The sequence below is a fragment of the Myodes glareolus genome, chromosome 4, assembly GCF_982192425.1.
Source record: "Myodes glareolus chromosome 4, mMyoGla1.1, whole genome shotgun sequence".
NCBI classification, from domain to species: domain Eukaryota; kingdom Metazoa; phylum Chordata; class Mammalia; order Rodentia; family Cricetidae; genus Myodes; species Myodes glareolus.
In genome coordinates, this window is record NC_142029.1 from 86,800,810 (window position 1) to 86,821,637 (window position 20,828).

General features: G+C 43.2%; 1 pseudogene; it reads left to right on the top strand.

Moving 5' to 3' along the window:
- Nucleotides 1–885, top strand: LOC125388878 (cytochrome P450 1A2 pseudogene; annotated as a pseudogene).
- Nucleotides 886–20,828: the final 19,943 nt, after the last annotated feature.

Sequence of the window (20,828 nt, forward strand, 5' to 3'; positions counted from 1 at the left end):
CATTTGCCCTGCAGCCGGTACAGATGGCATTGTCCCAGAACAACTCCTTGACCCCAGAGCTACTACTGGCCACTGCCATCTTCTGTATAGTATTTTATGTGGTCAAAGCTTTAAGGACATGGGTCCCCAAAGGTCTGAAGAGTCCGCCTGGACCCTGGGGATGGTCCATCATTGGGCATATTGCTGACCCTAGGGAAGAACCCACACCTGTCACTGATCAAGCCGAGCTAGCAGTATGGGGACGTGTTGCAGATCCGCATCGACTCCACGCCTGTGATGGTGCTGAGTGGCCTGGACACCATCCAGCAGGCCCTGGTGAAGCAGGGAGATGACTTCAAGGGCCGACCAGACCTCTACAGTTTCACATTTATCACTGATGGCCAGAGCTTGACCTTTAACCCAGGCACTGCACCGGTGTGGGCTGTCTACTGCCGCCTAGCCATGGATGCTCTGAAGAGTTTCTCCATAGCCTCAGACCTGAACTCATCGTCCTCTTGTTACTTAGAGGAGCATGTGAGCCAGGAGGCTAACCATCTAGTCAGCAAGTTCCAGAAGCAGAAGTTGGGCACTTCGAACCTGTCAGATTTTGACTAATGTCATTGGAACCATGTGCTTTGGGAAGAACTTCCCCTCAGAAGAGCGAAGATATGCTGAGCCTTTTGAAGAGCAGCAGCGACTTTGTGGAGAATGTCTCCTCAGGAAATGCTGTGGACTTCTTCCCCATCCTGTGCTACCTGCCCAACCCAGCACTCAAGAGGTTTAAGAACTTCAATGATAAATTTTTGCTGTTCCTACAGAAGACCGTCCAGGAGCACTATCAAGACTTCAACAAGGTGAGACTGGGAGGCAGATAGTAAACCCATCACTCACAGGACCAGAGAACATCCCCTCACATCCTACCCCATGGTACTCAACTGCCATGTACTGCCAAGTACGAGGAAGGCTCAGGACCACTCAGAGGCCTGTGACCTGCAGTCATGCCCTGTTCCCTACTGCTCCCCCCGGGGGCTTCTCCACAACCCAGAAAACAAAGGCAGGTGAATGGAGCCTTGGCAGAGCTTTGCAATATGGGGTGTTGTTAATTTAAAGGCTATTGTTCTGCAGGAACATGAACCTCAACAGGGCTAAGTCCCTGAGTTCACACATATTTCTTTCATCTCTGAAACTGACCCCTGGGGTTAGGGGAAGAAGGATTAGTGGAACAGGAAATGACTATGTTCTATTTAGGGCTGATGCCAGTTCAAAACTCGGAGTTTCAGTCCAGTGGTCAGAGGACAAGGAAGTTCCCAGGCACTGAGGACATATCAGATGAAATAGGACATGTTTTGGCCTTTGGCTCTTGAAATGCTAAACTTTCCCTAAACTTGTGTCCTCTAGAATAGTATCCTGGACATCACAGGGGCCCTTTTCGTGCACACTGAGAACTCCAAAGACAGCGGTGTTCAAATCCCTCACAAGAAGATTGTCAACATTGTCAATGACCTCTTTAGTGCTGGTAGGAGCCTTGCTCCTACCCCTTTATCCATCAGTGGCTATTTACCCATACCCAGCCTATTTACTAACACATCAACCACGTGATAGGTGACACAGGACAGACAAGAGTGACCTCATGATGTGCTATTACCTCCTGAGCTCTGGGAACAACTCAGGCTGTATCTCATTCCTGAATATGGTAACTTCAACATCTGTCCCCACAATCTCTGGTCTACCAGTCCAGTCGCTATGGCCTCAACGGTCACTCACCTTCACTTGTGTTTGCTCCCTATGGAATCTTCTGCTCCAGCCAGGCCCTCCTCACTGTCTCTCACAAGGGTAATCCAGACATCTGTCAACTTTGCTTAAACAGTACCTTCTGCCCGGAAAGGTGTCTATCCATTTATCTGACTCCCAGATTCTACCTTTGCCAAAGGTCAACCCTGACACATGTGTCTTCTTCCATCTGGAAGCCTATTTGGCTCATTGGTCAAGTAGAGCTTCAACCTCTGAGGATTTGTAAGATTCACAGCCCAAGTTCCTCGACTGTGAGAGTGAACATTCAGCTCTGCCTACCCATTAGGCTGGTTATTCGTGGTACAAAATCTGCAGACTCCCCAGGGCAAGGCCCATCCCCTGATTGCTTGGCTTCAGAAACTGCCCCAGTGCACATCTGAGTGCTGTGGAACAATGGTCTTGTACCCTGTAAAGATTTGTCACTTGTATTGGTTTAATCAAATGCTGATTGGCCAGTAGCAGATAGGAAGAATAGGCAGGGCAACTGGAATAGGAGAATTTTAGGAAAAAGAAAGGCTAAATCTGCAGTCGTCACCCAGACACAGATGAAGCAAGATGAGAATGCCTCACCGATAAAGGTACCAAGAGACATGGCTAATACAAGAATTGTGGATTAATGTAAGATGTAAGAGTTAGTTAAAAGAAGTCTGAGCTAATAGGACAAACAGGTTATATTTAATATAGGCCTCTGTGTGTTTCTTGGGGACTGGACGACATTGGGACTTGGCGGAACAGAAACCTCAGTCAACATCTGAGCACAAAAATGTCTAGTAAAGAAGTGTTGAAGTTGTAGGACAGGATCTCAGAAAAAGGAAGGATAATTCCCCCATGTCCCTGCTGTTCATGTGACCTCCTAGGATGGGGCTTGGAGACTGTGGTAATCAGACACTGGGATACAGTGGAGGGAGGAACACGCCACACCACAGTGTCTCCAAGCCCTGAGCTGGACAGAGCTCTCTTCTCTCCTCAGCACAACGAGGGACACCTCACTGAATGACTTCCACATTCCTAAGGAGCACTGTATCTTCATAAACCAGTGGCAGGTCAACCATGATGAGTGAGTACTTAGCCCTGGTCAACCATGATGAGTGAGTACTTAGCCCTGACGGGAAGGGGAATGCTCAGCGATCAGGGAGGTTGTCTGTCCCTTCGGGAACTGCTTATATTAGGATCAACACTCACTCCTTTATAGCCCGTCCCAAGTGACAAACCTTAGAGCCACTTCCTCAGACTCAGGGTACAGAAGAACTTAACTAGGTATCTGGTGTGGATGGTGAATGCCTATAACCCGGCCTCCTTGGGAGGCTGAGGCAGGAGTATTAGAGTGAGTTCAAGGCCAGTCTGAACTTCTAGATGAATTTTACGCTAACCTAGGCTGCATACGTCTCTTAAGAAAGGAAAAAAGGAAGGAAGGAAGGGAGGAAGGGAGGGAGGCAAGAAGGAAGGAAGGAAGGAAGGAAGGAAGGAGAAATTGACTAGGAATTCTCCTTGTACCCCAAGGTCCTAGTTGGATGGATAATGAGGATACATCATATGACTTATTGGAATGGTCTACTGACCTCCTTGGAAAATTCCTCTCTAATCTGTAGATATGCGATCCATCCAAACCAGGACATAGTCACATGAGAACACATTCATATTTGTCTTGTCAATTGTTAGAACAAAAAGGAAACATAAGCCAAGTAAGCCAGTGATTTCCCCTTGCTACAGGCCTCTTGGGAATAGGAGAGAGAAAAACATGTTTTCCTTCTTTCAATTTCCTTGTGATAAAGCATTATTTCTTTCAAGTAACGAATCAGAAAGGACCTATAGTTCACTGGTAGTATATGTGATGTGGAAGGTCCTAGGATCAATTCCCAGAACCACATCAAAAAAAAAAAAAAAAAAAAAAGAAACTAATACAAATTAGTATTAAAACTGCTATCAGCCACTGGGTGGTGTTCCCACACACTTTTAAGCCCAACAACCAACACTTAGGAGGCAGAGGCAGGCTGATCTCTGAATTCTCTGATAGCCTGATCTACAGAGAGAGTTCTAGGACAACCAGGGCTACACAGAGACCCTGCCTTGAAAAACCAAAACAACAGGCACCAGGTGATAGGGGAGTTCAGCCAATCACATTCTGTCCGTGGGGCTTGTTGCCCTAAGGCAAAAATTTACCTATACACCTGGCGGGTGTGCTTCCCCTCGCTCTCTTGCTTGGCTCTAGCATTCCAGACGAACCGTTGGGACTCTGGTGTAAGTTTTCATTCTGTTTTATTAAAGCTGTATCTTTTGTAAGCTAGTCTGGCGGATCATTAAATACCGATCAACCTTGCTCCTTCAATTGGTGCCAACGTGAGGTCCCCCCCCCCCCCCCAAGTCACAGCCCGGAGTCTGTCCGCAGCCCCACGGCCTTCCTAGCCGCTCCTGCACCCTGACTAGCCAGCTCCAGACTTCCTAGCTTAAGTGCAAATCGCATCCGAGCTGGGGACTGCCGCTGCTGCAGCAGAACTAGCAAAACAGCTCAGGCGGCTAACTACAGTGTTCCCTGCACGTGGTGTAGGACCTGTGCGCTAGACCCCAGCTCTGTTTAATAGAATCGGGGCGGGGAACTTCCTAACGGAGCCACACACCACCGAAACTCGGTCGGATCAGGGAGGGGACTTTCTGGCTTCTGCTGACGCCTTCGGAAGCTTGACTCTGCCTAAACGCCCCCCCCTCCAGTGTCTCCCCCCCCCCCAGGCTGAGTCCAGCCTGCACTGCAGCCCGCCTGTAAGTAATCTTACACAGCACACGATCTGTGAGCTTAACCTCTGGATTTGAGTATATTTCTTGCAGAATTGGTTCTGGTTCTGACTTGCCTGCCACGTGGAATCAGGTGCACCCTGCCACCTACTGGCAGGCCACTGTCATTACAGGTAAGATCCCCCCCCATTGAAAATAAATAAATAAATACATAATACAAGTAAGACTTCTTTTGATTGAAAATGTCAGAAAATATTACTATCCAAGGTTTCCATAGCCTTTTAAATTATACTATGAATGAGATTTTGCAAGATGTTTCTGATGTTCCTCTTACTTCGTTATTTCAGGGACTTATCACCTTTCTGGTGTTTGGCAGTTTTCTAAGGGTGATGCGGTCCTTACAGATTGAATCCAGAATGCTGAGGGCAGAGATTCAAACCTTAAAGACAATTCAGACTGACACCAACCTCCTCAAAACAGAGTTTGGAGTTCTCAAGGAGGAGACTAGATCTTTGTCTGATATGACTCGATCGATTGACCAAAATATCCAGAAGGTGCAGTCTAATATTACTTCTTTAAAAGGGAGCTTCACTGCTCTGGAGGAGGGAACAACTAAAATGACTCGTAACCTCCAGTCCATGACTGTAAGTGCTGAAACATTAGCTGAGAGGATTAAAACCATTGAATGTGAAAATCGCACTTTATCAAATGGGTATGATAGATTGACAGGATTTCCATGCAAGAAGGCACAGTACATGCCATGAGGATTATATCCAAGGAAGAGATGTTATCTCTAACGGACAAACTCCATGCCTTACAATCCTCAATGAAGGCAATTATGTCCAAGGAGGAGATGGTGTCTCTAATCGACAAACTCCATACCTTAGAATCCTTAATGAAGGCTTTGGAGCATAATATTGAACAGGAGATTCAGGACTTACAGAAGGCGATGGTGAGCAGATTTAATAAGATTGAAGAAATCATAGACTCTGATGAACAGGAGCAAAAGGTAGAAAGGCAACATTTAATTCCGAAAACTCTCAGTCTACATGGAGTTCTACCTGCCTTTCCAGTAATAGCATCAGAAAAGATAACCGGCTCCAAAAACCCTAAGGTCATTAAAGAACATACATGGGAGCCTGTACGTATGAGTGATCTGAAAGAATTTAAACAAGCAATTGTGAATTACGGACTACATTCGTCCCTTGTTAAAGAGATGCTAAAAACATGGGCTCTCAGCAACAGGGCAGCTCCTCAAGATTGGAATCAACTCACTTCAGCAGTCCTAGAGAATGGACCCTTGTGGCATTTCAAATGCCTATTCAAACAAGAGGCCAGACTTTTACAACAGCAAGAATCAGCGAAAGGAATTGAGGTTTCTCTAGATCAAATTCTAGGGGAAGGACTTTACTCTGATCCTCAGGAACAAGCTCTTTATGATGAAAACATTTTATCCATATGTGCCACAGCAGCTCTAAGGGCCTGGGACAGGGTTCAAGACTCAGGTCAGAGAGTAGAATTGTATATCAGGGTAAAACAGGGTCAGAGAGAACCTTTTAGTGACTTTTTACAAAGACTAACTAAGGCTGTACAAATAGGGATACCTGACCCAGAAGCAAGAAATATTGTAATTGTGTCTTTGGCTTATGAGAATGCCAACGTAGAATGCAAAAGGATCCTGGGATCTTTAAAGATCAGATCAGCGCCTTTGGATGAATGGGTACTACACACAATGAATATTGATACATTTGATTATGGCAATGAAACATGGGTACAAGAAGCAATTTCCAAAGGTAAAAGGAGACATCAGATTACAAAATGCTTTCATTGTGGCAAAATGGGACACATGAAAAGGGACTGCAGACAATGGAATTCCAGGAATAATGCCTCTTCTAGGAATAACAGGAATAGGAGGACTCACCCTTCAGGTTTATGTAGGAGATGTGGAAAGGGCAGGCATTGGACAAATGAGTGTAGATCAACAAGAGATAAACAAGGCAACCCGTTGCCATTGGGAACCGCAATGAGGGGCCTCTCGCAGGCCCCCATGGCGAATGTGGTCCAGTCATTTCATGTCACTGCAGAGAACATGCCTCTTTAGGGAAATTAGAAAGCCCCATGCCTGCTGTTAAAAGCAATAACGGCCTGAAGGATGAGTTAAATGTGGTGAATGAATCAAGAGATCTAAGAGGACAAAGTAAACGTATATTTTGCCAGACTTCTATAAATGAACAAAGACCAAAGCTAAGAGTGTGTGTAAATGGCAAATTTATTACTGACTTACTGGACACAGGTGCGGATGTAAGTATCATTACTCCAGAATCTTGGCATCCGCATTGGCCTCTTCAGGAGGTAGATATTCAGTTCCTAGGAATTGGAACCCTATCTCGAGTAAGACAAAGCACGAGATGGGTTAAATGTATAGGACTAGAAGGACAAATAGGAAAACTAAGGCCATATGTAGCCAATATTGCAGTGAATTTATGGGACTGTGACCTATTGCAGCAATGGAATACCCAAATTATATTATATTCTAGAGCCTATATTTCTGAGGAAAATATTACAAGATATTACAGATGGTGGAAACCGGCCGTTAGAGCTGTACAAGAACACAAAACAATTGATGGCCCTTCAGAGGTACCAACAGCCATGCCTCTAAAATGGTTGACTGAGAGACCAATATGGACTAAACAATGGCCTTTAGCTGAGGAAAAGTTGCAGGCTTTAGAACAGCTGGTACGAGAGCAATTAGATGCTCGACATATAGAAGAATCTACCAGCCCTTGGAATTCTCCTGTATTTGTTGTTAAGAAAAAATCTGGTAAATGGAGAATGGTAACAGATCTTAGAGTTATCAACAAGGTTATTTAACCTATGGGCCCTCTGCAATCTGGAATTCCTCTGCCCAAAATAACAGGGATGGCCTCTTATAGTTATTGATTTGAAAGATTGTTTCTTCACTATACCATTACAAGAAAAAGATAGAGAAAAGTTTGCCTTCACAGTGCCTACTTATAATAACTCTCAGCCTACAAGGCGGTACCAGTGGACCGTCCTCCCACAGGGAATGTTAAACTCTCCCACCCTGTGCCAATATTTTGTAAGCCAACCATTGAAAATTATGTGCAAACAATTTCCCAAGTCGATTATTTACCACTATATGGACGATATCTTGTTATTCGGTCAAAAAAAAGATACCTTAGAAAGGCTGTTTGACAAAGTAAAAATAATTTTACCTAAATGGGGATTGCAAATTGCTCCTGAAAAAGTTCAGAGAGGAGATTCTGTTAATTATCTAGGTTATAAAATAGGTTTATGAAAAATTAAGACCCAAAAGGCACAAATCAGGAGAGACTGGTTATGAACTCTTAATGACTTTCAAAGATTATTAGGAGACATCTCCAGCCTACGACCGGCTGTTGGGATAATACCTGATCTAATAATTCATTTAAACAAGACCTTGGATGGTGATAAAGACTTGAACAGTCTCAGAGAATTAACAACTGAAGCAGAAAAAGAACTGACAATGGTTGAAGAAAAATTACAGTAGGCTCATGTGGATAGAGTAAATCCAAAGCTCAGTTGTATTCTTGTCATATTGCCTTCCAGAATTTCTCCTACAGGAATCTTGATGCAAAGAGATGATATTATCTTGGAATGGATCTTTTTGTCACACAAACCATGTAAAAAATTAAAAGCTTATGTGGAAAAAGTCTCTGAATTGATTATAAAAGGAAAATTGAGACTTCGTCAATTAACAGGTATAGACCCAGCAGAAATTATAGTGCCTTTCACTACTGATGAGATAAAAAAGTTGTGGGAAGACAATGAACCATGGCAAAGAGCTTGTGCTATTTTTCTGGGAGAAATTAATAACAATTACCCAAAAAGCAAGAGACTTAACTTTATAAAGAGAACTTCTGGATTCTTCCTCAAATCATCTGTGATACTCCAATAACCGGAGCCCATACATTTTATACTGATGCTAATAAATCAGGGAAAGCAGGTTACAAATCAGAAGAATTGAGTAAAGTGGAACAAAGTCCTTATGATTCTGTTCAGAAGTCAGAATTATATATGCCATTCTTATGGTGCTTAGGGATTTTAAAGAACCTCTTAATATAATTACTGACTTGCAATATGCAGAAAGAATCATCTTGCATATTGAAACTGCTGAATTTATACCTGATGATACAGAACTGACCTCATTGTTTATCCAGGTACAAGACATGATCAGGAACAGGCTTTGCCCTATGTATATAACACACATCCGATCCCATACAGGTCTGCCAGGTCCTCTAGCACAAGGTAGTGCAGATATGGATCAATTATTGATTTACCAATAAATAATTGCAATAAATGCCTGCAGTGTGCTGCAGGCATCTGAATTTCATAAAAAACATCATGGCAATAGCAAAGGCTTGAAGAAAGAGTTTTCTATTACATGGCAACAAGCTAATGAGATTGTAAGGAAATGCCCTACTTGCTCTTTCTATAACCAAACACCACTGCCTGCAGGGACTAATCCAAAGGGTACTCAAAGGAATGAAATTTGGCAGATGGATGTGTTCCACTTTGCAGAATTTGGCAAATTGAAATACGTACATCACACCATTGACACGTATTCAGGTTTCCAATGGACAACTGCTTTAAGCTCAGAAAAAGCTGATTCAGTAATCATTCATTTATAAGAAGTTATGGCCATCATGGGTATGCATACACAAATAAAGACAGATAGTGGTCCGGCATATGTTTCTAGGAAAATGAAACGATTTCTTGCTTATTATAATATTAAGCATGTTGCAGGTATACCATACAATTCTACAGGTCAAGCAGTTATAGAAAGATCAAATCGAACTATAAAAGATATGTTGAACAAACAGAAAGGGGTGAAAAATACCCCCAGGAATAGGTTACATAATGCTTTATTAACCTTGAATTTTCTCAACGCTAATGAGAAGGGGACAATGGCTGCAGAAAGACATTGGATAATGGAAAAGTCTGCTGAATAATAATTAAATCAACCAATTTATTTCAAGGATGTGCTGACCTCACAATGGAAGCCAGGAGATGTGCTGCGTTGGGGAAGGGGTTTTGCTCTTGTTTCCACAGGAGAGGAAAAATTGTGGATACCATCAAAATTAATAAAGGTTCGGTTTGAAGAAGAGAAGCCTCTTGAAAGAGATAAATAACAACTCATTCACAAGGATAATAATCACACCAAAGGTAAGAAAAAAATATAGGTTGGGGGCAGGGTTCTCTGCTTATCTCCACAGGAAAACACTCATTTTCAAAGAATTCAAGGGACCCTGGATATTTGAATACTGATGGATAGAAACCATCTACAACCCAAAGAGGATCAACAATAAAACCAAATAGTTTAGGTAAGTATTACTATTTTTTTTAATATGTACTAATGTGCATTTATTTATAAATATGTAGAGCTGGTGTTGAAGTTGGACTATGGCTCAGTCCCTCTTCATTTCCAAGCCTGTTGATAAGAGATATCCCAGAGTTTCTGTCTCATGTCAAGAATCAAGATGCGGGACAGAATAATTATAATTGATAAATTTTCTTTGCCTTTCCCCACATCTGTTTCTGTCTTTATTAATATATATGTCTGTATATGTCTTCGTAGATAATGTGTAACTTTCCCATAACAAACAATAAATTTTCCTGCAGTAATCTTTAAAGTTTCTAGGATGAAGATGGGGTCCCACAACATCAACTCCACCTGGTTACTATGACGTCATAATGTCGATAGCACTACTTTTAGACCTGGGTTTTTTTTTTTTTTTTGTACCAGCTGCACAAGACAGTTCCGAACGGTGCACAATTTTTGACAACACTCTGGCCAGACCTCCTCACACCACTCAGAGACTATTTGCAACTTTCTCACACTAAATGTTAATATTGGAATTTTACCATCAATTATTTTCACAGGACCCCCTAAGAAAAACATCGACCCCATAACAGCTGGAAGCAATTTTAGAGGACAACGTCCCCTCTCCCAGTAGAATTTGCCCTCAGGTTTAGGGACATATTTGGGGATTGGTTATAATTGATAAAGGGATGAGGAGATGGGGGAGGTATTTTATAAGCTCAGAGGTGTTTATCATTATTAAAAAAAAAGAAAAAAGAAAAAAAGAAAAGGATTGATTGGTAATGGGATAATAATATATTGGTATTTGTGAGTTATTGTTTTTAGAAAATTGTATTGGGATTGATTCTTGTATATTGATATATTGAATATTGTATGTGAGTATGCTTCTACCTCTATTTATTGTATGTGAGTATGCTTCTACCTCTATTTGTATTGATATATATATATATATACATATACTTACATTTCTATCTCTGATTAAGATATTGTATACATTGTTTACATTTGGAGGTCATTGTCCTCATTCATTGCACAATTGTTTATTCTCTTAGTCTTCAAGTTAGATAGATATAAATCAATAGTCATATATGTTTGTCATACTTATATTTAGGCTAATCATGTTATTTAGGTGCATAGAGATCATATTTAGTATAGATAGTATAATCTTCAACCTTTTTGAAGAGCTGTAGAAAATGACCTTTAATCTAACTCAGAGTTCTGTAGTAGTGAGACACAATCGTTCCTGGCATCACCGCTCTACTCCTGAGAGAATGTTGAGCACCAAAGACACTCCTCTTGGAGCTTGTCTTCTTCCTGGCAGAACTGGCCTTTGGGCAAAGAAAAAGCCCATACCTTGACCACTGACAGAATTACAGAATATCAATAAACGGATAAGAACAGGATTGTCTTATCTTGCCAAGACAGGGTAAGAGAGTCCTAAAGGATTTCTTGCCTTTGAAAAATGGCATGTCAGTTACATCAGGCCTTAGCCAAAGTTGGTTGACTCAACATTGCAAACGAGATTTTGGGTGATTGCCCAGGTAATCTCTTCCATTTGTTATACAATTTGGAAGTTTCTCGCTTGTACTTCCGGGCTGCTTGAGTAAAATTATTTCCCTTCTCAGATTTTGATGGAGTTGAAGATTAGATAGTTGTAGTTACCCTCTACATTATTTAGACTCCTTGAAATAGAATGTTTAGTAAAACTTTTGTTATATGTTTCCTGCTTAATATTGTTTGTTGTTTATAATTTTATATTTATTATTTGTTTCTATTGTATATAGTTGTATTTGGTAATGTTCTGCCTTATTTTAGAAAAAAGGGGGCGATGATAGGGGAGTTCAGCCAATCACATTCTGTCCGTGGGGCGTGTTGCCCTAAGGCAAAAATTTACCTATAAACCTGGCAGGTGCGCTTCCCCTCGCTCTCTCGATTGGCTCCAGTGTTCTAGACGGACCGTTGGGATTCTGGTGTAAGTTTTCATTCTGTTTTATTAAAGCTGTATCTTTTGTAAGCTAGTCTGGCGGATCATTAATTACCGATCGACCTTGCTCCTTCAACCAGGCATGCAAATGAAACACACACACACACACACACACACACACACACACACACACACACATTGCCAAAAAGATCCCATACACATAAATATAAATAAATCCTTAAAAGATATGTTATCGACCAATGAACATATGTTATTGACCAATGAACATAGACAAGATGTCTAATATCATAGTTACTAGGGAAACAGAAGTAAAAACTACAATAAGGTGAGGCAAATATTGAACACCTGTGAGCCCAGTCACTCAGGAGACTGATAGGAGGATCACTTGAGGTTAGGAGTTCACCATAAGCATGGGCACCATATCAAAGCCTGCTCCCACAAAATCAGATTTAGCTAGATGTGGTGACATATGTTTTGAGTCTCAGCACCTAAAAGGCTGAGGCAGGAGGATCTTTATGAGTTTCAGAATTGCTAAGGCTGCAGAGTGAGACTTTGTCTCAATAAATAAATTCAAAATATATCCATGGCACAACCTGTACCATACAGTTGAATCCATCATAAAGAGAAGTCAAGGCAGGAACTCAAGGTACAGGAACCTGGAGGCAGGAATTCAAGCAGAGACCATGGAGGAACACTGCCTCCTGGTTTGGTGCTTTCTTACACACCTCAGGACTACTTGGCTGGGAGTGGCACTGCCCACAGTGGGCTGGACCCTCCCACACCAATCATTAATCAAGAAAATGTCCATATACATGCCCACTGGCCAGTCTGTTGGAGACAATTTCTCAATTGAGGTTCCTCATTTTCAAGTGAGTCTAGTTTCACTACTAGTTTACTAGTTTTTCTAGTTTATCTACTTAGTTGATAAGTAGGATGTCACTAATTTTTTAAATGGAACATGATAAATATTGGGGAGCATGCGGAAAAAGTATAACCTTCATATGTTGCTGGTGGAAATACAGTCTGTTTCAGTCTCTATGAAGAATGATTCAGTGGTCCCCCAGGGGATAAACACAGATTTACTATGATGTGGCCACACCACTCCTTCTCCTCCACACCCTCCCTACCACGAGAGAGTGTATCTCCTCACACTGTAATCCCTGTAAAGTCTTCCTCCCAAAGTTGATCCCTGTGAGGCATCTGGTTACAGCCATGAGAAAGGACTCATACTTGTGATAAGTTCACAGAAAGGAACACTGGTCAGCCCAACGTAGATAAATCTGCATAAGAAAAAGAGGTTTCCTTAGGATCAGAGAAGGCAGAATGAGGAGCTGGGCTTTTTCTTTTGACTTGGTATTTTTAAGGAATATAATTTCTGTTTAGAATTATGAAAGGATTCTAGAAAGGGGGTGGTCATTGTTTTGTTTTGTTTGTTGTTGTTTGTTTTAGTTTTCTGAGACAGGGTTTCTCTATATAGCCCTGCTGTTCTAGAACTTACTCAGTAGACCAGGCTGACCTCATACTCAGAGATTCGCCTGCCTCTGTCTCCCAAGGGCTGGGATTAAAGGCCGGTGCCACAATGTCAGGCTCCATCTGCATGCTTGCTCCTTCAGTTCGTTTTTGTTCTCTTTAAGACTCAGAAAGTTCCAACCAAACATGTCCTAAAAATTATGATTCTCTGAAATAAGAAGTCAGACTTATTTCTAAAGAGGTTAGTCCTCTTTGAACTAACAGCCCAGAGAGCCATATCATGGTTGTCTGTGGCTTTGAATAGTATTTTTTTTTAAAGTAATTTTATTAAATTATAAAAGTTTCCATTTACGCCCCTCTTCCCAACTCCCTCCCACTCCCCCCCTCCCTCTCCTCCTCCCTCTTTGTCCCTAAAGGCAGTCAGGGTTTCCTGCCCTGTGGGAAGTTCAAGTTCCTCCCCCCTCCCTCCAGGTCCAGGAAGGTGAGTATCCAAGCAGACTGGATCCCCACAATCCAGTATATGCAGAGGAAACATGTCCCAGTGTCATTGTCAATGGCTTTTCAGAAAGACTCCGGGCCAGCCACATTCAGAGAATCCGGCCACATTCAGAGAAACTGATTGGATCACGTCCTCGTTCAGTCGCAGTCCAGCTGGCCTTGGTAAACTCTCATTAGATCCGTCCCCTGGTATCAGTGGGTGATAGCATCCCTCGCAGACATTATTTCCTTTTTTCATTTTCTTCCTCCTTCTGCTCCACATTTGGACGTTGGGGGGCTGAGTCTGGTGCTCCAATGTGGGTCTCCGACTGTATCGCCATCCATCGCCAGATGAAGGATCTATGGTGATAAGCAAAATATTCATCAGTATGGTTATGGGCCAAGGCCGGTTCAGGCACCCTCTCCTCTGTCCAGAGAACAATCTGGGGATCTCTCCTTGGACCTGGGATCCCATATATTGAATAGTATTAATATTGGGAATATAAGGAGGAGGAAAGCCCAGCCCTTGGAGAGCAGGGAGCAGCGGCCCTTTTCTTGACTCTTTGTTGAGAGAAGAGGCACGGCCCCATGGTCATGGACCCTGCTCCAGAGGCTTTAGGCTAGTGGAAGACTCCCTGGGCATGATGGCTCATATTTTTGTGATACCTATGAGTCATACACGGTAACAGTTGTTAACTATGACACTGTCATAGGTGTGTTTTATGTGTTTGAGCATATCCACCATCTACCTTCTCTCATCACCTTCGGCTCCCACTGATTTCCTTCCTCTTCCTCAGCAGTCTTCCTTTGACTAGGGTTTCTTCCATGAGCACAGGTGTCAGGTTTTTTTTAAAATTTTTTTTTTTTTGTTTTTACAGGAGCATGGAAAACTTACAAGTGGCTACACCACTAGGGAAAATGTCTCTGCCTCCTCCAGGAACCATTGACTGTCAATATTAGAAAAGGATGGGGCCTCATGATCCCCTCTCCCATTTATGACTGAGCATTGACTGGCCTGGTCTTGTCAGGTGATCAGAGCTGCTGGGAGCAGCGCCCAATCACGGCCTCAGCTCTCACAGACGTTCTACCTCCTCTTCTCCAAGCCTTCAAACGGTTGATGCAGATGAACCAATGTTACATGTATACAACCTCACATCAAATGAGACATTTGGGGCTGAGCATTTAACAGTCACTTATTCTTAACCCTTTGACCAGTTCTAAGTCTCGGCATTGCATGCTTCCCATTGTAAAAGGAACTTCTCTCATCAAAGAAGGGATAGTCCTAATCCATTGATATAAATGAGAACATTTAGGAGGCAGTTTGACTACACATCCATCCAACAAAACTACAGTAGCAGTGATCCCACCAGAGCCTACGAGGTTGCCAGCTATGAGCTATTGACAGCAGGCCTCAAATTCAGTCAGAAAGTGGTTTGGCCTTTACAGTTATGACACTTTTGTGCAAGGGGACACAAATTGGTGTTTAATCTTGAGTAACTTGATTGGATCTGGAAACAACTAAGAAACACATCTCTGCATGACCCCGGAGTGGATAGGCAGCACTCTCCATCCGCAGCCCAGATATAACGAGGTCCAGGGTTGGGGGCTGGAGAGAATGCTCAGTGGTTAAGAGCACTGGCTGCTCTTTCAGAGGACACAGGATTGATTTCCAGCGCCCACATGGGTGCTAACAACTGTCTGTGACTCCAGTTCTAAGAAAACCTCTGGTTTCTAGGCGCACTAGGCAAATATGTGGTGTACAGATTTGCATGCAGGCAAAACACCAACCATAAAATAAAATAAAGATAAATAAATATTTTTAAAGATTTATTTATTATGTATAGTATTTTGCCTGCATGTATGCCTGCAGGCCAGAAGAGGGCACCAGATCTCATTGCAGAGGGCTGTGAGCCACTATGTGGTTGCTGAGAATTGAACTCAGGACCTCTGGAAAAGAGACAGTACTCTTAGTCTCTGGGACATCTCTTCAGCCCAAATAATTTTTTTTTTAAAAATGGAAAGCATGTACATGAAGAGAAAGACATATCAGACAAAAGAATCAGTTGTTTTTCTGCTCAACTTCACCTCTTTTGTTTGTTTGGCTTTTGGTTTTGTGGGGCTGGTTGATTAGTTTTGAGACAGGGTCTCACTCTGTAAACTGGGCTGGCCTTGTACTCTGTAGACAAGGCTGGCATTGAACTTACAGAGATCCTTCTGCCTCTACTTCCCCAGTGCTTTGATTAAAGTTGTTTGCCACCACTACCCAGCATGGCTTCACCTTTGCTTCATGTTGATGAGTGTCTATTTAGCCCTTTTTGTCTAAACCAACTGCATTTCATGATATGTCTTCATTCTAGCCCTGCTGTTCCTCCGGATGCACTGGATACCATAGCGGCATGTATAGACCCTCAGAGGCAACGGTGGATATTATGATACTTTTCTAACCCAAGTTGAGCAAGGCTCAGCTTCCTGTGAAATTTCAGGACCGATTTATTGGCTATCATCTAATGGTCACAGACTAATCTGACTATACGTGGACTGTAGTTGGCCTGAGTGTCTCTCACACACCTGGCCAATCTTTAACCAGATGACCTAGGGCCAGAACCAAGGTAGGAAGAATTGGACAGGAGACTTTGCTCCCTTCACTCACCACTCCTGACTGACAGCTGGTAAGGGGAACATGGAGCCAGGTCTGCCTTGGTCTGTCCTGGGCAGACATCATCTGAGAGACATCATCTCACTTCACGTGGTGGAATAACACTGAAGTATGATATACCAGGCATAGATGATTTGACAGAAGATGAAATGGTAGACAAAGCCCTGAGATGGGATCCTGCCTTTGTCTCCCCAAGAGGAACTTCATCTGGGTGTGGTGACTCACATCTTCAATCCCAGCACTTGACTCAGGAGTCCGGGATTGTCTAGCAGTCTTAATTCTAGGCTGACTATAGACTGCATAGTGAGAGCCCTGTCTATAAATAAACAAGTAGAATCAGGATTGTGATCTATGGGAAGAAGAAAACTCCTCCATCTCCCCTCTTCTCTAGCTGCTGATTTTCCTTTCATTTTTGAAGCTCTGGCTAGAACTACTGTGTAGCTTTGGTTAGCATGGAACTAGATAAATAGAGTAGGCTGACCTCATACAGATCTCTCTGACTCCCAAGTGCTAGGATTAAAGATGCTAAACTGCTGCAGGGCCATGGATGCCTGCAGGCCAGAAGAGGACACCAGACCTCATTACAGATGTTTGTGAGCCATTATGTGATTGTCAGGAATTGAACTCAGGACCTTTGGAAGAGCAGGCAATGCTCTTAACCACTGAGCTATCTCTCCAGCCCCTTTTTCCACCTGGGGAGGAAGCAACAACTTCATTCCGGTGTAGACCTTTTCCTTTTTATTATTAATATTTATTGAATTCTACATTTTTTCTGCTTCCCTCCCTGCCTCTCCCTTCCCACCTTCAACCCTCCCCCAAAGTCCCCATGCTCCCAATTTACTCAGGAGATCTTGTCTTTTTCTACTTTCTACTTCCCATGTAGATTAGATTTATGTAAGTCTCTCTTAGAGTCCTCATTGTTGTCTAAGTTCTCTGGGATTGGGGTTGTAGGCTGGCTTTCATTGCATTATGTTTCAAAACCACCTATGAGTGAGTACATGTGATAATTGTCTTTCTGTGTCCGGGTTACCACACTCAAAATGATGTTTTCTAGCTCTATCCATTTTTCTGCAAAATTCAAGATGTCGTTTTTTTTTTCTGCTGTGTAGTACTCCATTGTGTAAATGTACCACATTTTCCTTATCCATTCTTGGGTTAAGGGACATTTAGGTTGTTTCCAGGTTCTGACTATGACAAACAATGCTGCTCTGAACATAGTTGAGCACATGCCCTTGTGGCACGGTTGAGCATCCTTTGGATATATACCCAAAAGTGGAATTGCTAGGTCTTGAGGAAGGTTGTTTCCTAATTTTCTGAGAAATGACAACACTGATATCCAAAGAGGCTGTACCAGCTTGCACTTCCTGGCCCTGGTCCTGGCTCTGGCTCTGGCTCTGGCTCTGGCCCTGGCCCTGGCCCTTGCCATGGACCCGGCTGTAGACCTGTCCCAGGCACTGGCCCTAGCCCTGGCCCTGTTCTGCAGATAAGTGGTTGCCAGGAATTGAACTCAGGGCATTGGGAAGAGAGGGCAATGCCCTTAACCACTGAGTCATCTCTCCAGCCCCCCTTTTTTTGACTGAAGTTTTTTTAATTTATTTTTTTTATTAATTTATAAAATTTCCACTTCCGCCGCTCCTCCCATTACCCTCCCATCCCCCCTCCCTCTCCTCCTCCCTCTCCAGCCTCTTTTTAAGGACTTTGGAAGAGTAGTCAATGCTCTTAAGCACTGAGCCATCTCTCCAGGCCCTTCTTTCTGTTGCCAGAAGAGGACACCAGACCTTGTTACAGAAAAGCCAAAGGGAAACAGTTTAGAATATGTTTCTTTCACTAGTGGAACAGAGTCTGAGTATCAGAATTCACTGAGGACCTAAATACACGACAGTTTGATTGCACACACACTCACACTTTCACACCCACACATATGCATACTCTCACACACATTCCCAATCTTTAATTAGAAAAAAAGGTAAAAGAATCAAGAGTAACTTTCCTTAAAATAATTTGTAAAATGCCTAGATCTGGGCTAAATTTCAACCTTATAAAAGATCCGGCAGATAAGTGGATGCCAGGAATTGAACTCAGGACGTTTAGGAAGAGCAGGCAATGCTCTTAACCACTGAGCCATCTCTCCAGGCCCCTTTTCCACCTTTATAAGTAAACCATGATTCCATGGCCCCAGCCCCGGCCCTTAATTTGCGGATAAGTCGTTGCCAGGAATTGAACTCAGGGCATTGGGAAGAGCACACAATGCTCTTAAGCACTGAGCCATCTCTCCGGCCCCTTCTTTCTGTTGCCAGAAGAGGGCACCAGACCTTATTACAGAAAAGTCAAAGGGAAACAGTGTAGAATATGTTTCTTTCACTAGTGGAACAGAGTCTGAGTACCAGAATTCATTGAGGACCTAAATACACGACAGTTTGATTGCACACACACTCACACTTTCACACATATGCATACTCTCATACACATTCCCAATCTTTCATTTTAAAAAAATAAAAGAATCAAGAGTGACTGCCCTTAAAATAATTTGTAAAATGCCTAGAGCTGGGCTAAATTTCAACCTTATAAAAGATCCGGCAGAAAAGTGGATGCCAGGAATTGAACTCAGGACATTGGGAAGACCAGGCATTGTTCTGAACCACTGAGTCATCTCTCCAAGCTCCTTTTTCCACCTTTTTAACTAAACCAGGTTACCTTGGCCCTGGCCGTGGCCCTGGCCCTGGCCCTTATTCTGCAGATAAGTGGTTGCCAGAAATTGAACTCAGGGCATTGGGACGACCAGGCAATGCTCTTAACCACTGAGCCATGTCTCCAGCCCCATTTTCCACCTTTTTAACTAAACCAGGTTTCCTGGGCCTCAGCCCTGGCCCTAGCCGTGGCCCTAGCCGTGGCCCTGGCCGTGGAACTGGCCATGGACCTGGCTGTGAACCTGGCTGTGGACCTGTCCCTGGCACTGGCCCTAGCCCTGGCCCTTATTCTGCAGATAAGTCGTTGCCAGAAATTGAACTCAGGGCATTGGGAAGAGCACACAATGCTCTTAACCACTGAGCCATCTCTCCAGCTCCTTTTTAAGGACTTTGGAAGAGCAGTCAATGCTCTTAAGTACTGACCCATCTCTCCGGCCCCTTCTTTCTGTTACCAGAAGAGGGCACCAGACCTCGTTACAGAAAAGTCAAAGGGAAACAGTTTAGAATATGTTTCTTTCACTAGTGGAACAGAATTTGAGTACCAGAATTCACTGAGGATCTATTTACACAACAGTTTGATTGCACACACACTCACACTTTCACACCCACACATATGCATACTCTCACACACATTCCCAATCTTTCATTTAAAAAAAACCAAAAGAATCAAGAGTAACTTCCCTTAAAATAATTTGTAAAGTGCCTAGAGCCGGGCTAAATTTCAACCTTATAAAAGATCCGGTAGAAAAGTGGATGCCAGGAATTGAGCTCAGAACGTTGGGAAGACCAGGCAATGCTCTTAATCAGTGAGTCATCTCTCCAGTCCCTTTTCCCCCCTTTTTAACTAAACCAGGTATCCTTGGCCCTGGCCCTGGCCCTGGCCCTTATCCTGCAGATAAGTGGTTGCCTGGAATTGAACTCAGGACATTGGGAAGAACAGGCAATGCTCTTAACCACTGAGCCATCTCTCCAGCCTCTTTTTCCACCTTTTCATCTAAACCAGGTTTCCTTGGCTCCAGCCCTGGCCGTGGCCTCGGCCCTGGCCCTGGCCCTTATCCTGCAGATTAGTGGTTGCCAGGAATTGAACTCAGGACCTTGGGAAGTCCAGGCAATGCTCTAAACCACTGTGTCTCCAGCCCCCTTTTCCACCTTTTTAATTAAACCACGTTTCCTTGGCCCTGGCCATGGTATTGGCTGTGGTCCTGTCCGTGGCCCTGGCCCTAATCCTGCAGATAAGTGGTTGCCAGTAATTGAACTCAGGACGTTGGGAAGACCAGGCATTGTTCTGAACCACTGAGCCATCTTTGGAAGAGCAGGCAATGCTCTTAACCACTGAGCCATCTCTCCAGCCCATTTCTTTCTATTGCCAGAAGAGGGCACCAGACCTCGTTACAGAAAAGCCAATGGGAAACAGTTTAGAATATGTTTCTTTTACTAGTGGAACAGAGTCTGAGTACCAGAATTCACTGAGGATCTATTTACACGACAGTTTGATTGCACACACACTCACACTTTCACACCCACACATATGCATACTCTCACACCCATTCCCAATCTTTCATTTAAAAAGAAAGTAGAAGAATCAAGAGTGACTGCCCTTAAAATAATTTGTAAAATGCCTAGAGCTGGGCTAAATTTCAACCTTATTAAAGATTCTGCAGATAAGTGGAGCCAGGAATTGAACTCAGAACGTTGGGAAGACCAGACATTGTT